The sequence below is a fragment of the Agelaius tricolor genome, unplaced genomic scaffold, assembly GCF_023055355.1.
Source record: "Agelaius tricolor isolate 1412-34295 unplaced genomic scaffold, bAgeTri1.0.p SCAF_4, whole genome shotgun sequence".
Taxonomy (NCBI): Eukaryota; Metazoa; Chordata; class Aves; order Passeriformes; family Icteridae; genus Agelaius; species Agelaius tricolor.
The window spans coordinates 44,303,039-44,325,291 of NW_027269264.1; the positions used below are offsets into that span (position 1 = coordinate 44,303,039).

General features: G+C 41.3%; 1 protein-coding gene across 2 annotated transcripts in view; it reads right to left on the reverse strand.

The window, feature by feature from the left end:
* The window catches only part of GHR (growth hormone receptor), a 118,725-nt gene extending 96,743 nt beyond the window's left edge, over nucleotides 1-21,982 (reverse strand). The window contains exons 1-2 of one of the 2 annotated variants that reach the window (XM_071425480.1): nucleotides 21,759-21,982; nucleotides 13,696-13,780 (exon numbers count right to left, since the gene is read on the reverse strand). The gene's annotated coding sequence lies outside the window, so the exon portion shown is untranslated. The remainder of the gene's footprint in view (nucleotides 1-13,695; nucleotides 13,781-21,758) is intronic. The other variant, XM_071425479.1, reaches the window with a different exon arrangement.
* Between the last annotated feature and the right edge of the window lie 271 nt (nucleotides 21,983-22,253).

The following is a 22,253-nucleotide window of genomic DNA, read 5'->3' on the forward strand; positions in this document are numbered from 1 at the left end:
ATGTATTATACACCAATATGCTAGACTCTAATAACAGACAGGAAAGAAATGCTTAGTAATGGTTACTGTTTGTACAGAGTAATGGTAAAATAAAAGTGTGTTGTAAATTTGTTTTTCTGGCTTTATGACTACATATGTCAGAACAAGACACCTATACTGTATTGATGTTTAATTATTTATGGTCTGGCTGCATCTTGAACTATTTTGTTGCACTCCTTGTGCCTTAGAACATTTAAAACTGCATCATCTCTCCACTGGTTGGAGCAGTCACTTGTAAAGCACCCACTGAGCTGTAAATTATGAACCACTATGATCCCATGTCCATTTCAGACCCAGGACTGACAGATTATACCGACTGGCTTGATAAACTTGTCACAAAAGATTCAGGGTGCCACTGCTCAGCCAAAATACACGTGAGATGCACGGAGTGAATAAGGCCATAAATAAGTCTCCAAGCACAAATCCTTAAAGGGATACATCAAAATCCGAACTCAGTTCTCCACAAAATGCTACTTAAGTTTAAGTTATCCCAACTAAAATACACTGCTAGATTTTAGCTATTTTTCTGACTTTGTGTACTGTATTTGTCTTCCTTGTTGGTGTAAAACTGACATACATACTAAAAATTAGTCTAAAATGCAGTGAAAAGCTGAGAGCAAAAACCACCCAGCAATAAAGAGAGAATAATAATTATTTATTAATTAAACCTTTATTAAAAATCAACAATTAATTCTTTTTCATGCATTATTTTATGGACTACTGTTTTTCAGGTAATTTGAAGCAAATCTTACCTCCCACTAGTCATTTCTACAACAGTTAGTGCAAGTCATAAAAAATTATAACTAAATCACTATTGAAGTAAAAATACATAAAGGCAAAACAAATACAGCTATCCCTCCATAAACTGATCACTTTGCAACCATTAAGTAATTCAGCACTAAGAATTTAACTACTGAAATGTCCACAAAGGGAGAGAGAGAAAACATGAATGTCACCATTGGATGATCTATGTCAAGCATTAGCCATTCTCTGACAATGGCAATCAAATCAAGACCTGTAAGGAAACACTATAGGTGAGAAGGATGAAAGCACAACTCCCATCCCTTTTGTAGACAGGAGCAGAGCTGGCCATAGTCTGTACCACGGGACAAGGGTTCAAAAGTTGATGTCTGTACAGTGTGTGCAAATATAAAGCAACAGAAACCCTGAGTACAGGAAGAACACCATTGCAGCCTTGTGACTAAACCTCAATTTCTGCACAGGTAAATAAATAGTAACTAGTTTATAAAAACCTCATGATACAGAGAGTAGGCAAATTCTATGTCTTTATTTTGGGATGGCCTTTGTGAACTGGACAGAAATTACATTTATTCAGTATCTGCTCCTGAGATCATAATCAAAACCATTACATGCTTTACAAGTTAAAAGGCAGACAAGGGTTTTGAGACTTTAATATCACTAACTCTATCAAATAAGAAAAACAATTATCAGAAAGCTGAGACCAAATAAATGTCTGGGGCTTTTTGGTGGTTTTTTTTTTTTCCTTTCTTTGTTTTTTTTTTAAATAAACTGATTGCAGCAATCAGTAAATAAGTTTCAAAGAGCTCTTTCAGTAAAGACCAGGCCTAGCCAGCAGGTATTACATTAACAGTCATTATCAATTAGGGCTCACTGGGCACAGACATTATTTACAAAGCAAGAGTTCTGGGAATCCACTCATGTGCAAAAAGAACTTCTGCACTGCTCCAGACTGATATTAGCAAAGCTAAGTACTGCTTCATTAAATGCAGTACACACACTTCTTAATGGAGAGCAACTTTAATTGTCAGAAGGAGTCCATCTTTACCATCTAGTGCGGGATAAACACATTCATGTTATTTCACGAATTTCAGGAACAAGGAAAAACATTGTCCATTTCTTTTTTTTCCCTTAGAAAAAGATATAAGCAAACTAGACAAACATTCTTCAGAGCAACTAAACTTTTTCAGCCTTTAGCAAATGTAAACATAGAAATGGAAGGTTAAAAATTACAAAGTATTTCACCTTCTGAGAGCTATGTCCTCAATTCCATTCAGGCAGACATTGATAACTTCAGTTTATAATGGAAATAGTCACAAAAGGGAAAGAAAAGAGGACAAGTAATTCTGATGAGTCATTTTGTTTTTTCTCAATAAATCCTTCTCCTCCCTTCTCTAAATGCCTCTTCCAGTAGATACATCAGAACATCAGAAACACATTTATTAAGTCATATGTACTTTTGAAAAGTCTGCACTTTTGATATTTTGATGATTACAAAGTATGCAAGTTACACAAACATAGAAATATCACTGTAGCTGCATTTGACTTGAAGACACAAAGGGAATGTATTAGCTAATGATGCTGATGGTCAGCACAGCAACAAACCTCTGCTCTGGGTAATCAAGATGTGAAGAATTTAGGTTTGGGTGCAACAGTATGAGCCATAGATGACACAGAGATAAACAGCAACAGTCACTGCAAGAGGAGAAGGCTCTGGAATGCTGTTAGTATTTGCACTTAAACAACGAAACAAATACACAAATTAATATATCAGTTTCTTTTTGAGAGGAAAACATCTTAAGTAGTACAATTAAAAAGATTTTTAAAATCCTCCAATGCAAACAATTAAGCATAATTGTCCCTCCTTTTAGTTAAAGGCCACTTGTCACCACCCTGAAGTGACAAATAAATTGCAAAGGGCAAAACAGTTCAGTGTTCATCTATCTCCCAAAGATAAGTGGCATTAAGAGTCATTGAGATGGTTTAACTGTTGCTTAAAAAAAAAAGTATGAAAAAGAGAGGGCAGGATGTGTCTTCACTTTTAAAAGCATCTTAATGGTGAAACATGCTGAATTCCTGTACTTTTGGTAAAGTTTGGGTAACATCCTATTAACTGGGAGCACACTCTTATGAGATAACAATTTAACTACATGAATTCCAGCAAGCAAACACAGCTGCTGGTTATTTTAACATGAAAAGTAATTTTTTTTATATTTTTAAACAAGTATGACTCAGTGCTATACACCACTTTTACTCCTGTCCCTTCCTTGCACTTGAAACAGTTTTTGCAACATTTCCACGATAAAATGCACCTCACTGCTCCCCCTCAACACTGCCCAGACATGAAATAAGCCCTTTTCAGAGGGCATGTGTTCTCATTCTGCACCAGTGATTTCTACACTGGCTCATGCTTAGAGATTGTACTGCAGAATAGTAGAATAGAACAGTACCTTGAGAAAGCAACTAATACACAACACATATATCTGTACATGAGTTTTCTCACAGGTTGAGAAAGAAGATGTAGAAAAAGATGCTGTTTCTACTCTCTGTATTTTAAATAGCTGAGAAATTCATACACCAAAGATGGTGGATAGGACTGTATTAAGAAGTTACTTGACTTGGCAAGCTTACCACAGACATTCAATGTTCAAGAGGCTAGCTTAAAGTTGTGCTTAAAAATGAGTTTTCTTATTTCTTCTGGGGCATCAGCCTTTAGGATTTACATTTGCAAAATCAGTGTATGCAACACTGAAGGCTGTAAAATTTCATTAAAAGCAAGAGAAAGGCATATTGCACCTCTTTGAAAATGGAATGCTTTAAGGCATTTTATAGCACTAGGTGTAAGATTAAATCTCAAGCAAGGTGCTAAATGGACATGGAGGTATATATAGGGAGCAAACCAAATATAAATAGGGAGCAAACCAAACAGAATGAACCTTGTTACATGTATTCACCTCTTTTCAGATCCAACCCCCTTCAAACATGACAGTATCAATAAATAAACAGGATTAATGAGAAGCGGGGCTATAGCCCTCCATAAGGCATTTAACATTACTGACTGCCACAATATTCAAGTGGACAGTGCCCTTTTTTAAAAAAATACTCTTTATTACAGTCAATTGTCTTTAGCAGAAGCTCATACCCATAATCTCTCAAAAAGCCACCAGCCTCCCTCAAGTAGTTGAGCGTAAATGGTAACACTGTACACAAAAACACTCTTCCCTCCTGCCTGGTTTGCAAATTTTTATTTAAATATAAATAGCATTAACTTTCTCCATGTGATTAATTTAGCAGGTTAAAAGGTTTACAGGAATATACAGTACTCATTTAAGTGGCCCAAGGTGAACAGTAATTATATCTGAGCTGTCATAGTGGAAATGGAATGCAAAGTGATTGATGCTGCACAGGGGAAAAACATTATTCCTCAATGTGGAACAGCCCCATCTTCAAAGCCTCTGTAAACCAGTCCTTACAACCCAGCACTGCCTTTTGTCCTTCTTACCCCCTAAAAGTGTGAAAATAACAATTAAAATATAAAATAATTCAGCATCTGGATTAAGATGAACAAACAGGCTGCTAAGGGGAGCTCACCTTTTGATACATGAGCAGTCATGGTCAGCCTCAAAGGCAAGAAGCAGCTGGGATGGCCAAGAGAAGGAGATAGGCTGGAGAACAAGGTGGGCAATCTGTGCCCAAGACGAGTGGATGAAAGTCAGTAGGTGACCCCTGGCAAGTCCTACCTGCTGCAGCCTCTCCCAGATACCAGCCCTTCCTACTTGCCCAACAGTCAGAACTCCCAGCTAAGCATCACACCCTTGTGCTACCTGCCCATCTCCATCTCTATGTACCCACCCCATCCATTCATTGTCTCTGGTAATGTGAATATTCCCATCTATGGTGCTAAAAAATCAGTAACATAAATGTCCACTATGCATCCCACCAAGTGCTTTCACAGCAAGAGAGAACAATTACCCTCAGCACAATTTGGAAATTGTGCTCGTATTACGTTTTCCAGGAATAAGCCATCTGACAGAATAAACAAGAAAATGTGTAAAGGGATCAGACGGAGCTTTAAAAGCAGAACTATTCTGTGTGAGAGCAACAGCCCTATGTACCCAAAAATCAACAACCAGATTCCAAGTATTTTGGAATATGAACTCAGTATTTCTTTTGTTATCAAAGTTTACAAACCCGAGTTGATGCCAAAGAGAAAGGGAACATTCTCATTTTGCAATAGACCTCAGGGAGAGTGAAAGCCTTTATGAGGGCTCTCCCTGTAGCTGAAGACAAGCAGCCTGCCAGCTTAGGAACTGCATTTGCAAAGTTTTGTAAGCAGCATTTAGGATCCAAAGGGAAGCTGTACTGTCAGATGCTTAGCTTGGCTACTGCAGTTACCACCTTAGTCCATGAAGAAAGGAGAGCCAACACCTTTACACACCAAAAACCAAACAGGACTTTGGTGTTGGCTCTGACAAAGAGCAGCAGGGCATCAGTGTCATGCTAATACAGCATAGGACACGTCCAAGACCCACAGCAAATCCTGTCATGCCCAAACCTAAGCTGGAATTAAAGATGGATGTTTTGTGTTTCACTAAAGCAATTTTCAGCCTGAAGTTTCCTCTTACACACATTTTTTGGGGTGGCATCTGAAGGGAAAAAAAGAAAAAAAGACACGGAAAAAAAACCAAACAAAAATCTGATCGCATCTAGGGATTTCTCATGATTCAATACACTTTTCTCATTGCTTTATTACAAGATTTAATGTGTCATATTGTACCACTGACCAGTGTAGTTACAGGCTAGGCAGCAGTTTTGCAAAGAGAAGAGGGGAAAAAACTAAACCAGTGGAAATCAAAAGGGAAAAAAAGTTGATGAGAAAATGCCATTGTCTCACAGGCACCTGGAATTCTGTAGCACATAAATGGGAGCAGCACATGTTAGAGGGCTTCTCCTTTCCAATACTGCTGCCAAGTGAAAGACTCTGCCAAAGAGGGCAATGAAGATAAAATGTTCAGAAAACCTGACCTGTGGAGAAAGCTTTAGAGACTGACAGTTTGTTTACAGAGGAGATGCAAGACTTGCGAGAGAGCAGGAAAAGGGAGGCGAGCCCAAAGCACTGCAGCCTGGAAACCACGCTCTTGGTGGTGAAGCAGTTCCTTTCCACTAGGTAATGAAGAAAAGCAAAACAACCCTGTAGCAGACCCTGTGGAGCTCACTCAAAGGTGCTGAGGGACTCTGCCGACTCATCCACACGAGAGGAGACAGTTTCCTATGCATGCTGCACACTCTCCAAAGGACAGAGGTGCATCCACTCACCAGAGTGAGCACCAGAGGCGCCCATCGTGGCACCAGCAGCAGCATTATGTCTACCACACATACAGCACATTATGTCTACTCTTGCCCAGGAGTAGTGATTTGCATAATCAATACCTTGTATCAGTAAGTAATCATTTAACAAAATTCTGTATTTTTCAAGGCATTTCAATATCTTCATGAACACTGAAAAAATTTACTTCTCTGTTAAAAAAAACCTGACAGCAGTTACCCTGGCAGCAAAAAACAGTTTAGTAACAGACCCTTCTGGTGACATGAAAAAAATTCAGTTGGTTTCACTCATGTTGATGCATAATTCTATAGGAAGATTGATGTTTTTATCTCTAGCAAATTTATATCATTTTATGCAATACAAAATATTTTTTGCATTTTTATGAATGCACTTGAAATTATTTGAACTTCTTTGGAATTATTGAAATTACTTTTGTTTAGTTGGTTTTTAACTGGTTTTCAACATTAAAATAATCCTTCAGACTGAAAACACTTTTATTTTAAATGTGTTTATCCAGTCCAGCATTTATGAGTTATAAAGTCATAACTACTTCTGAGAGATGAAACTATTACTCTAATTCAAGCCAAAAATTGGAACTGGCTTGAATTCTTGAAAACTTTTGTTGTTCCAGAAAAATTACTATTTATTTCATCCAGTCAGAGGCAAGCTTATAGTGAATAGTTTATACACAACATTGCACAGAAGAGAGTAATTATCTTCACTGTAAGGTAAAAATTCCAGGATTCCTGTGCTGTCATATTTCATCAGGCTATATTCAAAATTCCTTTAAAACCTCAGATTTCAGGAAAATATTTTCCTACAGCTATTTTAGCAAGGTACAAAGAAGCAACTAATATTGGGAATCATTAGATTAGGAATACAGTCTACAAAAGCACAAATATTCACCATGCAGTACAGCCACAGGTGACTCTATTTGTTTTGTTCAGCACCATAAATTATCCTGCTATTCCTGAATGCTGGCAGCTCTCCAGGGCAGATATCTTCATATATGTTTAGCATAGCTGACTGAATTGCAAACTATGGCTGTGGCACTGTATAAGTAATAAATTATTGTCACCCGAGGCAAGAGTCTTTGCTCGTGTTTATCACAGCAGGCAGCACACTACCAGTTAAATTCAGCAGATACCACTGAAAAGCAGGCTCTAAACTGAGGTGGCGGAGGTGGCCTTGCACTTCTCATAGTCTGTTGAATCTTTACAGATGGCAAATAACAATTCAGGTATATGGTGGAAACAATACTACATCATGTGAGTACTCTTCAGCAACTTTAACAAACTTTAGAGACCACCCACACAGACAAGCTATCCTTAGGTCACATTTCCCTGTGCTGGCTGGTACCTAGGGCTGGCAAAAAGCAGCTTTGTGAATGGCCAAAACCAACTTTGCCGTGGGCTGCTCCCAGAAGGATTTGCCTAGCCCTTCTTGGTGACAAGGCAGGCTCCTGACACAGGCTTCCATCTCTCCTGGAACCAGGCAGTTGTAGGACAAGTTGCATCAGCCCAGTGAAAACAGCTTCCAGTTAGGGGTGCAGCTCATGCAGCCTACACTACAGCTCCCATGGCAGAGAGATGAGAGCCAAATAATCAATCTGGGCTTAAATTTGCAGCCATAGCCTTTGAATGTAATTTCATGTCTAAATCTGTTATAAGCAGCCCGTGTATTGACACACACCCCACAAAGCTGCATGACTCTTTATTTCAGTGACTCTGGAGATTTACATTCTGTATGAGGAACAACAGCTATTTTAGGAGATAACAGGCTTCCGATACTCCAGCACATTATTCTAGAGTAGTCAAGCTGTCAAGTGACTGTCAAGAAAGAACAAAATCTAAAGAAGCAAAGGAAATGCCAGCTGGGAAACTCTTTTCTTCATTGGCACAGTTTCTATCTACCACTAGCCTCAGGTGAGTTATTGTAGCTCACTTGGTAGCCTATCTGAAGGGTCAGAACTACAGATCTGCTTCTCCGTACACATTTACAGATTTGTGCATATAAAATCTGATATGCAATCTCAATGTTTTCCTTCAGTAAAACATGCCACAGTATTCAGAATACCTGCAGGGAAAAATCACATACTTACATTCTTTGAAAATAGCTATATGCTTGATGATTAATTTCCAGTTATGAAATGCAACAGTCTTACTTTTTCAAGCCAAAATTCTTACTGATAATAAGAGAAAAAGCAAGTTACTCTTTCAGAAAGGAAGAAGTTATTATGTCTACACATTTCCTTCTCCCAGTAGTTTTCTAACTCACAGAATGACACGATGGTTTGGGCTGCAAGGAACCTTAAAGGTCACCTAGTTCCAACCCCACTGCCATAGGCAGGGACACCTTTCACTAGATCAGGTTTCTCAAAGCCTTATCCAACCCAGTCTTGAATATCTTCAGAGATGGGGCATCCACCACCTCTCTGGGGAACTTATTTCAGTGCCTCACCACCTTCACAATACCTAATTTCTTCCAAATATCTAATCAAAACCCATTCTCTTTCATTTTAAAGATATTCTCCCTTGCCCTATCTCTGCCTGCCCTTGTAAAAAGTGCCTCTCTGGCATTCTTGTAGAAGTCTCTCTTTTTTTCTTTTTTTTTCTTCCTTTTTTTTTTTGCTACCCTAGCTTAAAAAAATAATCAAATGCATTTTCCTGTCTACAAAACACCCAGGAACATGCCAGAAAGTAATTAGGAATGACAAGCATATAATGACATACAAGCTGCAAGTATTCAGTTTTCAGTCTGGAAAATAAAACACTTAACGGATATGGAATGCTTTTGCTCCAGCTCTTTTATGCATAGCTGGCATGACTGATCTGAAAAATAAGAGAACATGTGCCAGTCTACTTTTCAGGCAAAGTTCAAACAGAGAAATTTAAACAGAGGAAAAAAAATCATACTAACCACACCAGGTGACTGAATTAACTTCGCAGAGCAACGAGTGTATCCGAGGGCCTGCAGTAAGCCTCCACAAAGAGACTGGTTTGTACTTGAAGCTTGCCAGATTCCTATTTTTTGCTAAAGAGCAAGTTTTTAGCCATTCTGAGACTGGTGAAAAAGTGCTTCTTTCCTGCAGGTAAGTCATTATGTGGCAGAGACAAGAGTTACAAAATAAGATTATCTTTGAGGATACCGACTAGTGAAGTTTTAGTTTTTCTGGATTTATGAAAATAACTTCTAAATAAGTTTGACAGCCCAATGTGAATTTTCTGAAACTATGCTTTTTAGCAAATGATTAGAGTAGGGAAAACTTCAAAATAAGCAGATTTGCTAGTAAGCAACAGGACAGGCTAACACCTTGACTAGAAACTTACCCTTAAATCTCAACAGAAACAGAGCTCCTCTCCTCTGCTTGCTGATGAACAATGGAGAAACGTTTTATGATGGAAAAAGAGTTTTTTTTTTTTTTGTTGTGCAACTTAGCAGCAATAGGTTATCAAAGAGGTATCTGTCCCAAATAATGCTGGCACTGTATTTCAACTACTTAGCAAAATAGCTGTGCAGCATATTATTGTCCTGTGCCTCATAGGACAGGCTTGCTGCCAACTGGGTCACACAATAATCAACAAACCAGACTCCAGAAAGGATGCTACATTCCTCCCAGCAGCACCTACCCTTGAAGCAATCAAACATACTTAGTGGATTTTCACTTTATTAACAAATTGTGCAAAGGGGTTTGATCAGCAGATAACTTCATACTCAGTCGGGAATCTTTAATTCATGTAAACCTTTCAGCTCATGCTACTGCCAAAAAGAACAGCTGGAAGAGGAATAGTCTGTTTGCAGGGTCCCTGGATTCTTGGGTTGGATGCACTATCCATGAAACACAATCAACACCAGGCTTATTACAGCTTCCAAGTAGTTTTCGCATAAAAACTAAGAGCACAATACATCCAAAATCACACCAAAACACACAAGTATTCCCCTCTTCCAAGAAGAAGAAGAAAAAAAAAAGTAAGAGGTTCTGCTATGGTTTGGAAAGCAGTGCCATGAGCAGAGGCTTCGAAGGCTCACATCTGGCTGAGGTCTTTCTGAACTCACTGCAGAGCCTCCCATGCAGTCATGGACAGGGTTATGGCTCCATTCCTAGCCACAAGCTCCGTATCGCTTCCAGGAGCTACTGCTTGGGAAATACAAACCAAATCTTTCACTCTGATCCCACAATCTGTGCTCCAATCCCTTTTTCACAGCTACACTGAAATCCCAAATAGAAGCTGCTGTATTCATTCCCACAGTTAACAGGATAAAGGTGAGAAATACTTCCTCATAAATATAACTTCTACCTGCTGGTGTGTCATTCAAACTGTAGAACAGTTCACAGAGTATTAATAATCCCCTAAAACAACTGGACTGATAATTGGCTTTGAGCAATTTCAGAAAACTAATTCCCACCACAGTGGTTGGTGTTCTCTTTCATTCATCATGAGCATCTGGCAACAAGTGATTTCACTGAGTAATCTTGGCAAAACTTGGAGACATTGTTTTGAATTTCCTTCACAACTTCTCAATGCCCAACTCTACTAACAGCTGAAGAGAAACTATTGTGGGGTCAGGAAGACCCACAACAGTAAATATATCTAATGGTCCACATGGCTCTTTTTTACCATTTCAACATTTGCTTAAAGTGTTAACAACTAAATGACCATGCCCTACACAGCGATTTGCTGGTAATCAAGGCAAGAGCAGCCAGTACTTAACACCCATGAATACATCTTTTGAACCAAACAATATCAAGAAGTACTAACACTACACATAAAATCTGTAACATTTTCTGCAGATAGTTCCCTAGAGCCTTATGTCATTTCTCAGAAAGGAGTCAGAATGACAGTTTTGAAAGCATCATTTCTCACCCATTCCACACACCACGAGTCTGCAAAGAAAAAGTCAAAGGAATATGAGCATTTGTTTTGACTTTTTCAAATGACAAAACAATATAATGCATGGGATTGGGTTCTTTCCTGTAGTAACTGACAAGACAAAGAAAGGAATGGTAAGAGCAGTAGGGATCAAAAGTCAATGCAAAAAGCCAGAGCTGCCGATAAGCAACTATTTATAATGTAGAATACACAAAAGGTCAGTGATGTTGAGGCAGAAGTACATACCCTCCATCCTTGACCTACACTGTTAGAATTACTTGATCTTAGACTTACTCAGTCCCTTCATGCACACTAGAAAACTTACACAAGGTAAAGTATAGATATTAGCCTGTTAAATGTCTTTCTGGTATTCCTTCTTGTCATTTTTCTAATACTCAAATTTCCTCCAGGACTGTTTGTGGTACTATAGCACCAGCACAAATGACTACCAGTCACTTGTGTATGAACAGCATCAATGGAGCAAAACATAGATTGACATTCCTCTTTCCCCAGAAAATGCCTCATTTCTGTCCAGTAATTGCCTAACTGAATACAGTTGTTTGTTCAGCCCTCCTGCTATTAGCAAGTTTCCACCTCCAGTGGTGCCACACTTCTACTGGTTTCTGCAGCTCTTCCCCCCTCTCAGGGATGGACACACAACCCATAGGCTAAATCACTGCCTGCTCCTCTGGTACTAGAGATCACTGGTTGCCGAGTTCATATACATTAGCCCAAACTCAGAGAGACTGCAATTTCTGCTCAGCAGAAGCAGAGGGAGAGGGGCTGGTGAGGAACAGGGGATGGCAGCTGTGTCTGCAGGCTGCTGGATGCTCAGCTGAAGCCGCAGCTGCCTGAGTGTATCCAGCACTTTCCCCAAGCTGGTTTCAGCCTGTGCTGTCTGAAAGGCTCCACAAGACACAGCCTGTAAACAAGCACACTGCTTCTGACCAGGTATTTTAATAACATTTTGCAAGAATACCTATCTGTATTCTTAGGATAGGGAGTGATCAGAGCATCTGGAAAATACCAATCTACTGGGATACGAAGCAACAATGAAAAGTCCCAAGAAGAGAGAGTGTATGACCTTCAGGCCCCAAAGCCACAGCTGAGGCTGTTGCTCTGTGGTACTGCTCAATCTTAATGGGAATGGGAATGGATAATTTTCAAGATATTTGATTAGAGCAGGTGTCTGAGATGCAGAAGTGGAAAGGAGAATTCTTCTTTTGCCCAGAAAGCCACAGTTCTGCTTCTTATAAATGGGATTGTATATACAAACTCTTCACACAAATAGTTGCAGCCTTTTGCAAGATCAGATTCCCTGGTAGGAACCTTTTAGAAGTTTAAAAACTCCCAACAAAAAAGTAACTAGTGAGAGATAGCTCTTCTATTTCACCCCTAACAACAAACAGTGCCAGTCCTTTTTTACTGACAGCTTACATTTTTGTTTTACAGTCCAGCATTAGTAAATGAAACACAAACTCCAAAAACACAAACAAACAGTATGTGTACCAACCACTCACATATAAAATGAGTAGATGAATGACATCATCTATTTGATGCAAAAATACCATCTTTCTGTTCCCTCTATTTTTACATGCTGTTGCACTGACAGGCTGCTAAAAAATACTGCAACTAGTATGCCATTTCAAAAGCAAGCCACTGACAAAATCAGTCCTACCCTAACAAAAATATTTCTACTCCTACCATAGCTCTATCCATGAAACACTGTGATCTTTACAATAATAACAATTTCTGAAAATTTCAAATCAGTATGAAAATACACTTCTAGGTGCAATTCAAATTGCATTAGAATTTTTTAATCATTTTGAGGAAGCTGGGTTTTTTACTGTGTTTTAGTCCAGCCTTAATACATCCTTAAACAAATCATTACTCTAGGTCTTAAACATGTTCTTTTGATCACTGGCCACTTAATGTTCAGTCATGTGTTCACATAAATGTCCACTTAAGACAGTGGAACCAACTGCTTCAGAGCCTATAACTTCAGTCTTTCCAACAACCATTAGTTCCCCAGACTTTCCTGTCCTGGTCTTCCTACTTGCACATATTCCATTTTGTTTCACAAATTATCCAGAATCTCTATACAGTCCCTGGCTCTTGATCCTTTAACCTCTTCTCCTTTTCTGCATGATTTAGTAAACTGAAACACTAAACACATTCTAACACTGTGAAAAACTTCTTCCCTCTTCTAATTGAAGATCTCCTGTGATAACTTGGCTCCTTGTTTCCTTGGGTTTGAAATAACATTCAAATAATAGGCCAAAACTATTTTTAAAAGTCTGCAACTCCCACCTCAGCAAAGAAAACAGGAGCATGACTATAGAAAGTTCTACATGAAGATTCCCATTATATCATTCAATGTCAATGTGAACAACTAGTCAGGAGGAGTCTCTCTTCCTAAATCCTATGTTTTTTTCCTTTCAATAGATGGATTTTTTTATTCATACTGGCTCCACAAAGCTCCCTTGGGCTTTTATGGAGAGAGCTCTTCACCTTCACCTGCAGCAGTAGAACAGGAGAGGAAAAGAGACCTGCAATTATTTTCACACTATACCTCATAACCGTAATAAAATATTAACTTTTCGTATTTGGAAAAAAAAGCAATAGAACAGGCCACAACAAACACATGGGTACAACAGTAAACAACATTACTTTTCACATTACGGCATTAAGTGCATTCACCTATGCCACTGGCTGGATCAAAGATACAAGGGCCAAACATATTGCTTAATTTCCCTGTATGCTGGATACATTATACACCATAAGCCTGAAAAATCATAGATCATAGAGATATTAAGGGTTGGAATTGCACTGTAATGATTACCTAGCCCCAGTCTCCCCTGTCATGCACAGGGACACCTCCCACTCGACCAGGCTGCTCAAGGCTTTGTCCAACCTCGCCCTAAACACTGCCAGAGCTGGGGGATCCACAGCTTCCCTAGGCAACCTGTTTCACCACACTCATAGTAAAAGATTTTTTCCTTATATCTAACCTAAATTTCCATTCTTTCAGTGCATACCGTTTACTCCTTGCCTGTCTCTACAGTCCGTGATGAAGAGTCCATCTCCAGCTCCCCTGTATTCCCTCTTCCAGCAGGCTTCTGTGAGGTCTCCACACAACCTTCTCTTCTCCAGGCTGAACAGCCCCAACTTTCTCAGCCTGTCTTTTTAGGGGAGGAGCTCCAGTCCTCTTATCAGCTTTGTGGCTTCCTCTGGACTTGCTCCAGCAGTTCCATGTCCCTCTTAAACTGGGGACACCAGGACTGGACACAATGCTCCAGGTGGGGTTTCATAGGAGGAAAATAGAGAGGCAGAAGCCCCTCCCTTGACCTGCTGGCCACGCTCCTTTGGATGCAGCCCAGGATTCCTGTGGCTTTCTGGGCTGGGAGCACTCACTGCTGGCTCATGGTGAGTTTTTCATCAGCCACCACCCCCAAGTGCCTCCCCTCAGGGCTGCTCTCAATCACTTCTCTGCCCAGCCTGTGGGTGTGTCTGGGATTGCCCCAGTGCAGGTGCAGGACCTTGCCCTTGGCCTTGCTGAGCTCCCTGAGGTTTGCATGGTCCCACCTCTCAAGCCTGTCCAGGTCCCTGTGGATGCCATCCCTTCCCTCCCTGTGTGGACAGCCCCACCCAGCTCAGTGTCAGCAGCAAACTTGCTGAGACTGCCCTGGACCCCACTGTCCACGTCCCTGACAAAGGTGTGGGACAGTACCAGCCCCAGGACCCACTCCTGAGGGACACCACTCCTCACTGGTCTCCATGTGGACAGGGAACTATCGACCACAGCTCTGAGTGTGGCCATCCAGCCAGCATTTTGTCCACCAAGTGGGAGATCTAATGTCTCTCTAATGTCTCTCTAATTTACAGACAATGATGGCCTATAGGACAGTGTCAAACTGCATAAGCCCATGTAAACAATATCAGCTGCTCTGCCCTGTCCAGTAAACCTGTAGCTCCATCACACAACCAAATTTGTCAGGCAAGACTTCCCCTTTATATAAAGCCATGCTAGCTTTACAATGATGTATAAAGCAAATATTCTTGTTCCTCTTGCTTTGATGCAAGTCAGGCAGGCCCCTCACACCACTTAAAGAGGTGAATGCCATGCTTCCTTACTGTCAGCACCAGCACCTCTGTGGTCAGCTAGAGCCCTGAGAACCATCAAGCAGAATCCACTGCAGTCAACCCGCTTGTGTGTGCCTTGTGGTGGATGAAATTACATGCCACTGAAAAAATCTGGATGTAGTACAACCAAAGAAATGAATTTTCTCAAAGCTACCCATTATTTCAAGGAAATTAGCTGTTCAAACAAAATACATACCTAAGAACCAGAAGCACAGGCTTCTTTGCAACAGTGACTTCTTTTTCTGACATGCTCTCTCAACTGATATGGCCATCCTAATTAAAGCGCCTCAGAGCTGGAAGATACCAGAGCTCATCACACAGTTGCACAAAAATAGCCTTTCTCACAGGGAAGTGGAGGGCCGTTTCTCCCCCTGTGAGGCTGCAGTCCCTCTGTGCTGTACACGCTGTCCTGCAGCAGCAGAACTGGCTGGTGTACAGCCGCCCAGCCTGACCATATCACGTAACAAGCACCTCTCCTGTGCAGCGTTTGCTAGCAACACCCAGCACGAGCAGACCCAGAGGCACACTGCTGCTCTCCAAAGGTCAGGAATCACAGCTGAAAAGTGTAAAGCACTGTCTCACACACTCTTTCTGATCCTACCGCAAAAACACTGCAGCTGTAAGATAAGCTCATTCACACATGCTGGACCAGTAGGCTGGCACTATTTGGAACAAGCACTGTAATGTTTCAGCTGCATGTGTTGCAGTTATATGTGTGCCTCAGCCAAAACCTGCAAACAAATTCTAGAAAAAGAGTAGGATTTCCCACTGCACCCTGCAAATCATTCCTTCAGGTGGCTCAATGCACCTATTTTACACCCTAACCAGCCAGGACTCAAGCTACAAGACGAAAGCCCCAGCATAAACACAGCTCACCAGGTTTGATCTATGTGTCCTATGAAAGAAATGGCCTGGTAGAGTCCTGACCATGTTGTATTCTACTCTGTTTACTTAACATCTGACTTGGAGCTCCTCTGTCTGACTGTGAACTGTCACAGTCATTACGAAAGCTATGGTTTTCTTAGAGGTTTCTTTTTAAGTAAAAGTTCCACAGTGCTCCCCTGATATACTGTAACAGGCTTAGACATAAAATGCAATCAAAACCCAAAGATACAGCACCTTTTAATGGCTCTTCTCTCAGTCCTTGCATCAGATCTTTCTTATTCTTGGCAGAACAGGTAAAGTTTGGTCCCAAACCAAACCACAACCAGTCTTCTTCAACTCATGCAAAGCAAGGGACAAGAACCACCATCAAGAAGGAATCCTGCTTTGTTTTTCACTCACTTTTTATAGCATCACATAAAGCTATTAGCAATGCCACAAACCATCAAAACACCAAACAGTTAAAGCTGTTCTGGATGAAAACAGTAAAGAAGGCATTGCTAAGAACAGTTATAAAGTAGGCTTATAACATGGCTCTTGAGCAAACACAGTTTAATAAGCATTCCATTAAAAAATTAAACAATATTTTCAGTCATGCAATGAAGGAGAGCCCAACTCATTCTCTAGGTAGCACTAACATAACACATGTATGAAAAAAAACAAACCATGAAACATAGCAGAAATCAGACTGCTTGTTGCAGCTGGGAAACAGGCACATAAGGCAGAAACTGACTGCATGCTCATTTAACTGAGACAGCTGGAATAAAATGTGACTGGTCTTTCAGTCTGTTTCTTCTGTCCAACAAGCTGTACTTAATGGTCAGACTACCCCCAAACTCCATCAGGCACAAAGGGAGTTGTTTGGCTATACCAATAAGGTTGTAGAGATATACTGTGTATGGATTGGAACCTTTTGCAAAACTTTTGCATATTGGTCAGACACAAAGACATCTGTTCACAGGACTAACACAGGTACAGTTTCTACAAACCATCAATTCATCAGCTAGGGTGACTGAGGTCTGCTAAGGAAAATGGAAGGGGCAATGGGGTTCAGACTGAGATCGCTAGGAGTAAGGCTAGTATTGGGGTTGTGATGAATAAGATTGGAGAGGATGTTGATGGTCGAATAGGCTCTTTGATACATAGTTTTACACCATCTGCTAGGGGTTGGAGGAGCCTGAAAGGGCCAACAATGTTTGGGCCCTTTCAGCTTTGTATGTAGCTTAGGATTTTGCGGTCTACTAGGGTAAGGAAGGTTACTGCGATTAAGATTGGAAGGGCATAGGAGAGGGCTATGATGAGGTTGATTAATCATCCTACAGATTTACTGCAATATGGAATATTACTGATCCTGTTTTCTCTTGAGGCTATAAAAACTCAAATTCTATTTAAATGCTTGGATGCTGTAGCATTATAGTTGTTATGAATAACCTCTTTCCAACTTTCCCTCAGAGTTGTTGTCTGTTAACTACTGACTTTTTTGTATGAAATTACTATTGTGCATCCAAAAGAATATTTCATGTTTGGACTGACCAATTACAGAGTTTGAAGACCATAATGGATTTGTGACAGTATTTAAACAGCTTTTGAAATTCTAAATATTATCTCCATCTCTGTTAATGTCCTATTTAAATGCAACTGATTATTTGTTTTTATGTTTTCATATATCACCTCTGTTCTAGAATTACAAGCAATAAGCTTATTAAGTGATCAGAGACAGCAATCTGCTGCCTTAATGAGCACAAAGCCAGCAAAGCATCTTTGCTTTGCAAAGCATCTTTGCTTTGCACATTCTGAGTTCAGTTTCACACACTTGGAACCCATCCTCAGCAGTCACTCAGTGCCTGATGCAGAGGCCAAGCAGGTCTAGCACTGTAATGCACTAATGCTCTGAGTTTCGCTAAATGGCTACAGAAAAAGAGAAACAGGGAAGCATAAATCATTCCACACCAACAGAATGGGTGCTGTGTTTATTCTCTTAATGCACAGAGGTTAAAATTTTCTGCTACATTTATCAGAGTTTCATATCCTCTCACCAGCACTGGGCAGAGGTTCTCGTCTCTTCAGCGTTCTCCATGCAGCCCTGTATCACCTTCCCCCACAGGACCACAATCCCACACAGCGGATCCCTTCCACAAAATCCAACCACTAGCATGGGCACAGCAGGACAAAAGACTATGTTGCAGACTGTGTCACTACAAACAGGAGTACTTTTGTAACTCTAATTTATAATAAAGCTGAACATGATTTAGTAGGTACGGGTGTTGGCATGGCAGTCTGGATCTCTTGGCAAGTCAAAAGATAAACATAAATGGTTTAAATTAGCATGGTAAGTATGAATAGCGTGGCAGATGAAGTTTTAAAACTCAGAAATGCTTGATTTGTCATGTAGTCTTTCAGCTATTGAGTACATGGCAACAGAGTGGGGCAATATTACATCTGAAAAGTTACTCCAACCCTACCGTCTGTGCATATGCATCCACCACCAATTGTGTCTTCCAGCAGTTATTCCATCAGTAAGAGCGATTTTCATTCTCTTTGACATCCTCACAATATGGTATGTCTGAAATGCCCAGCAAATAGCAAGGCACATTAAATTGTTCAAATGAGACATTAAGTTCCGCCCTGTTGCAAGCCATCCCGCTACTGTGAAGTATTTCTGAATTTTATACTAACTTATTAATATTGAAGAAAATAACTAATTTTAGGGATTAAGGTATTTTAAATAGAAAACATGCTTTCTAAAGGTCAATAAAATATGTGTTTAAATATTAAATGTATTTTCAATTCATAATCTGCAGTACATGTGATATGGACAACATTCATCTCTGTCAGAAAACAGCCTTTCCAATCTTCTGCGAAAAATTTTTTCTCATACACTGAAAACCAGCTCTTTGGTAAGAGGACGCTTGTTCCATCTCTCGTGCACTAAAATAATGTGTAAACAAACACCCACCTCATACAAAGATTTAGACTAGGATTCATATACGGTAAAGGAAGATTTCCCTAGTGATAAACAGTTTGAGCACAAAGTGTTCCTTCAAGTCCTGACATAAATCTGTTCCTGCCAAGCTAGTATCTCATTGCATCAGCCTTTCGCCTTCACCACACCGAAGCAGCAGCCCTACTACCTCTCTCCCTGCTTTCCTCATACTGCCCTCTCCCCAGAATTACTACCTCAGCTCAACTGGGCCAAAGAATTATCTTTCCATCCCACAAACATTTGGTAACAAGAGAAGAAAACCCTTTTATTTAAAAGAAATATGACTCTTTAGCTAACCTATTACTGAAGGACTCCCATGTGGGCTGAGTAGATTCATTATTACTGCTGGTAGCCTTGCACTTTCTTACCCCACCAGCTTTACCCCCCCTTCTTAGTACTCCTATAATTTTTATTAATTTGCAATGCTTTTGAAATGTTTTGATATGTACCTTAAGACTGCAAGATCTTCAACTGGGCTGAATGCAAGCAAGTGCTGTCGTGTCTGATAAAGCACTTATTTTTCAATAAGAGAAAAAAAAAATCAAAGCACCTCTGCCTCCATTGTTTCCTCAATAACAAATATTTGCCACTTCTATTTTATTTGTGGAAATCTGGTATTTCAAATAAGATACAGGATGCTATATTTATTCTGTTCAATGCTCCTTTCAATGGTGCAAGGTAAAACACAATTTCTGCAGCATTTAAAAGAAGCAAGGCCTAGCTCCAGGTGATATAGGCACTTAGACATGTACATACAGTCAGGCAAAAGAGACCCTGCAAGTGGAAGTTATGGTCTAAAAGGACAACTATATACTCATACTTCCTTAGTTCATGAAAAGGAATGGTACCAATCTGTAAATGGGAAATTTGCCTTCAGAGCTTTTAATCATTCCTTACTGGAAGAGGGCACAAGAGGTCATACACAGTGCTACATGCCACTTCAGTTTGAAAAGATGTCTAGAACTGAGCTCTATAGATTTCCCCAACACAGCCAGTGTGGCACAAACACCCATGGGAGCAGTGCTGTGGGCTGCCTCTACAGAGCCCTTGATTTCTTACACTTGAATGGTGCTACACTGTGCTATGCAAATACATCAAGACCAGGAGAGGAAACAGCCCATGGTAACGAAAACAATGATTGACCATACTCAGAGAATTTAAAAATATTTGGTGAGTGTCTATAACTTTTCTGTACATTAGTGTAACTTTCAGCAGTTATAGTCATATATTTGATAAAAGTACCACTACCACTTACTGGCAATGTTAGAAATTACTCCTCAGAAAGATTGGAAGCTGTCTTGTTTGTCAATCCTTCATAATTATTAGAACATGGTAACATCATGAATTAACACAACAAGTAGCAATTCTAGTAATGCGAGACTGAGATGTGGTGGAGATGAAAGACACCACATTCCTATTGAAACAGCTCAAGCTGTCTGAATAACTTTTAGTATTACTTACATTTATCACTCAGAGCCACAAGACATCTCAATTGCAATGTACTTTATTCTCAATATTCGAAATAGCCTATTTTAAATAAATACCAGCATTTAAATGTATCTTACCAAATCTCCTTAAATTGATTCTATGCCCAACTGCATTTTCATTGCTGATGTGAGCAACCAAGTCTATGCTAATGTGGTGGTTTGACAGGAAATATGTTTTCTGGGAGTTAAGAGTCTTTTGGACTTAAGCTAAAAAGATCTTGACAAATAACTTCAATTTTTCATATCAGTAAATACTTGCTTAAAGCACTAATAAAATGGGATCTAACTCAAGTGGTGGGTTACAGTTTTTTAATTACTTCATTCTTACTTCTGACATAATCATGACCAGAAAGATGACCAGGTGTGGGTCTTCTGTAGCTGCTACACAAAAAGATAAGTTAAGCTGTGACTGAACACCATAAAGTTAATAATACACTATACTCTAAACAAAATGTACTGCACTGAAAAGATGAGTAACTAGTTCACATCCACTCACTGGATCTCCGGCATTAGCCCTGTGAGAGTTTGCAACAAGTTTTACTGAAGAAGTTACTATGATTAAATACTAGTTACTCCTATGCTATATAACCCCTCTGTTTGCACACTTCTGCTGAGAACATTTGCAGTATTTATTTTTCAAAACATTCTCTGTTTTTTCATCCTATGCAATACTTATAACATGCCACACAATAAGAAACAAAATTATGGACAAATGGCGTTAAAAAAAAAAAAAAGAGGTCGGATTTGCAGGGATTGTATAAACTGGAATAAATCATACAGAAGAAAAATTCTGATTAGGTCTATTACAGCGGAGAAGATTGCGACGCTGGCAGCTAAACGACCATTCTTGCTCTGCTTTTAAAGCCCAAGTCCACACAGAAAAGAGGGCTTCTCTGAAGAAAACTCTTTCTCCAGATCTCCAGGGCTAGGCTTCTCTTTCCCGACACCCTATCCATCACCCACAGCATGGGACGTGACAGGAATTCTCGCCCCCCGCCCGCCGTCCCAGCCCCGGCCAGAGCTGACGCCGCTCTCCCGGCCCGGCTCCGGCGCCGCACTGCCCACAGCAGCGGGACACGGGCGGCCCCGCTCCTGGAGCGGCTCCGACCGTGAGGCAAACTCGCCGATCCCCCGCCAATCCCGGGAGAGGGAGGTGAAGCCGGACAGGAGCGGGACCCCGGCCCGCCGCCCCCGGGGGCGGAGAAGCCGCTGCGCGGCCGCGCCGGGCGGGCGGGGGGAGAGGCGCGGAGCCGCCGCCCGGTACTCACCGACTCGCTCGGAAACTTCCCCCAAGTTTCGGCGGCGCGGCGGGCGGCAGCGGACGGCCCCCCCCCCGGCGGGCGCCGGCACCATGGGAGCGCCTCAGCGAGCGGCCGCCGCGGCCGGCCCCAACTTCTGGGGAGGCAGCGACCGTCATAAAACGCGAGCGAGAGCGGCGGGGCGGCGGGCTGAGCCCGCACTCCTCCCGCGGGGCGGGGCGGGGCAGGGCAGGCGGAGAACAGAGCGGAGCGGAGCGGAGTGGAGGGACGGACGGAGCGAGGGAGGGGAGATCAGCACAGGGCGGGGGGCGGCGGGCAGCGCTCCCCTACACCCCTCCCCGTGCACCGTCCCCCGGCGGCGGCAGCAGCACCGGCCTTGGCACTGCTCGCTTGCCGCAGCCCGCTCCGTGCCTGCCCTGCCCTGCCGGGGCGCGGGGCACTCAGCGGCCATCGCCGCGATCTCCTCGTCGTCTTTCACCGCGGCAGCTGCCGGCCGCGGAGACG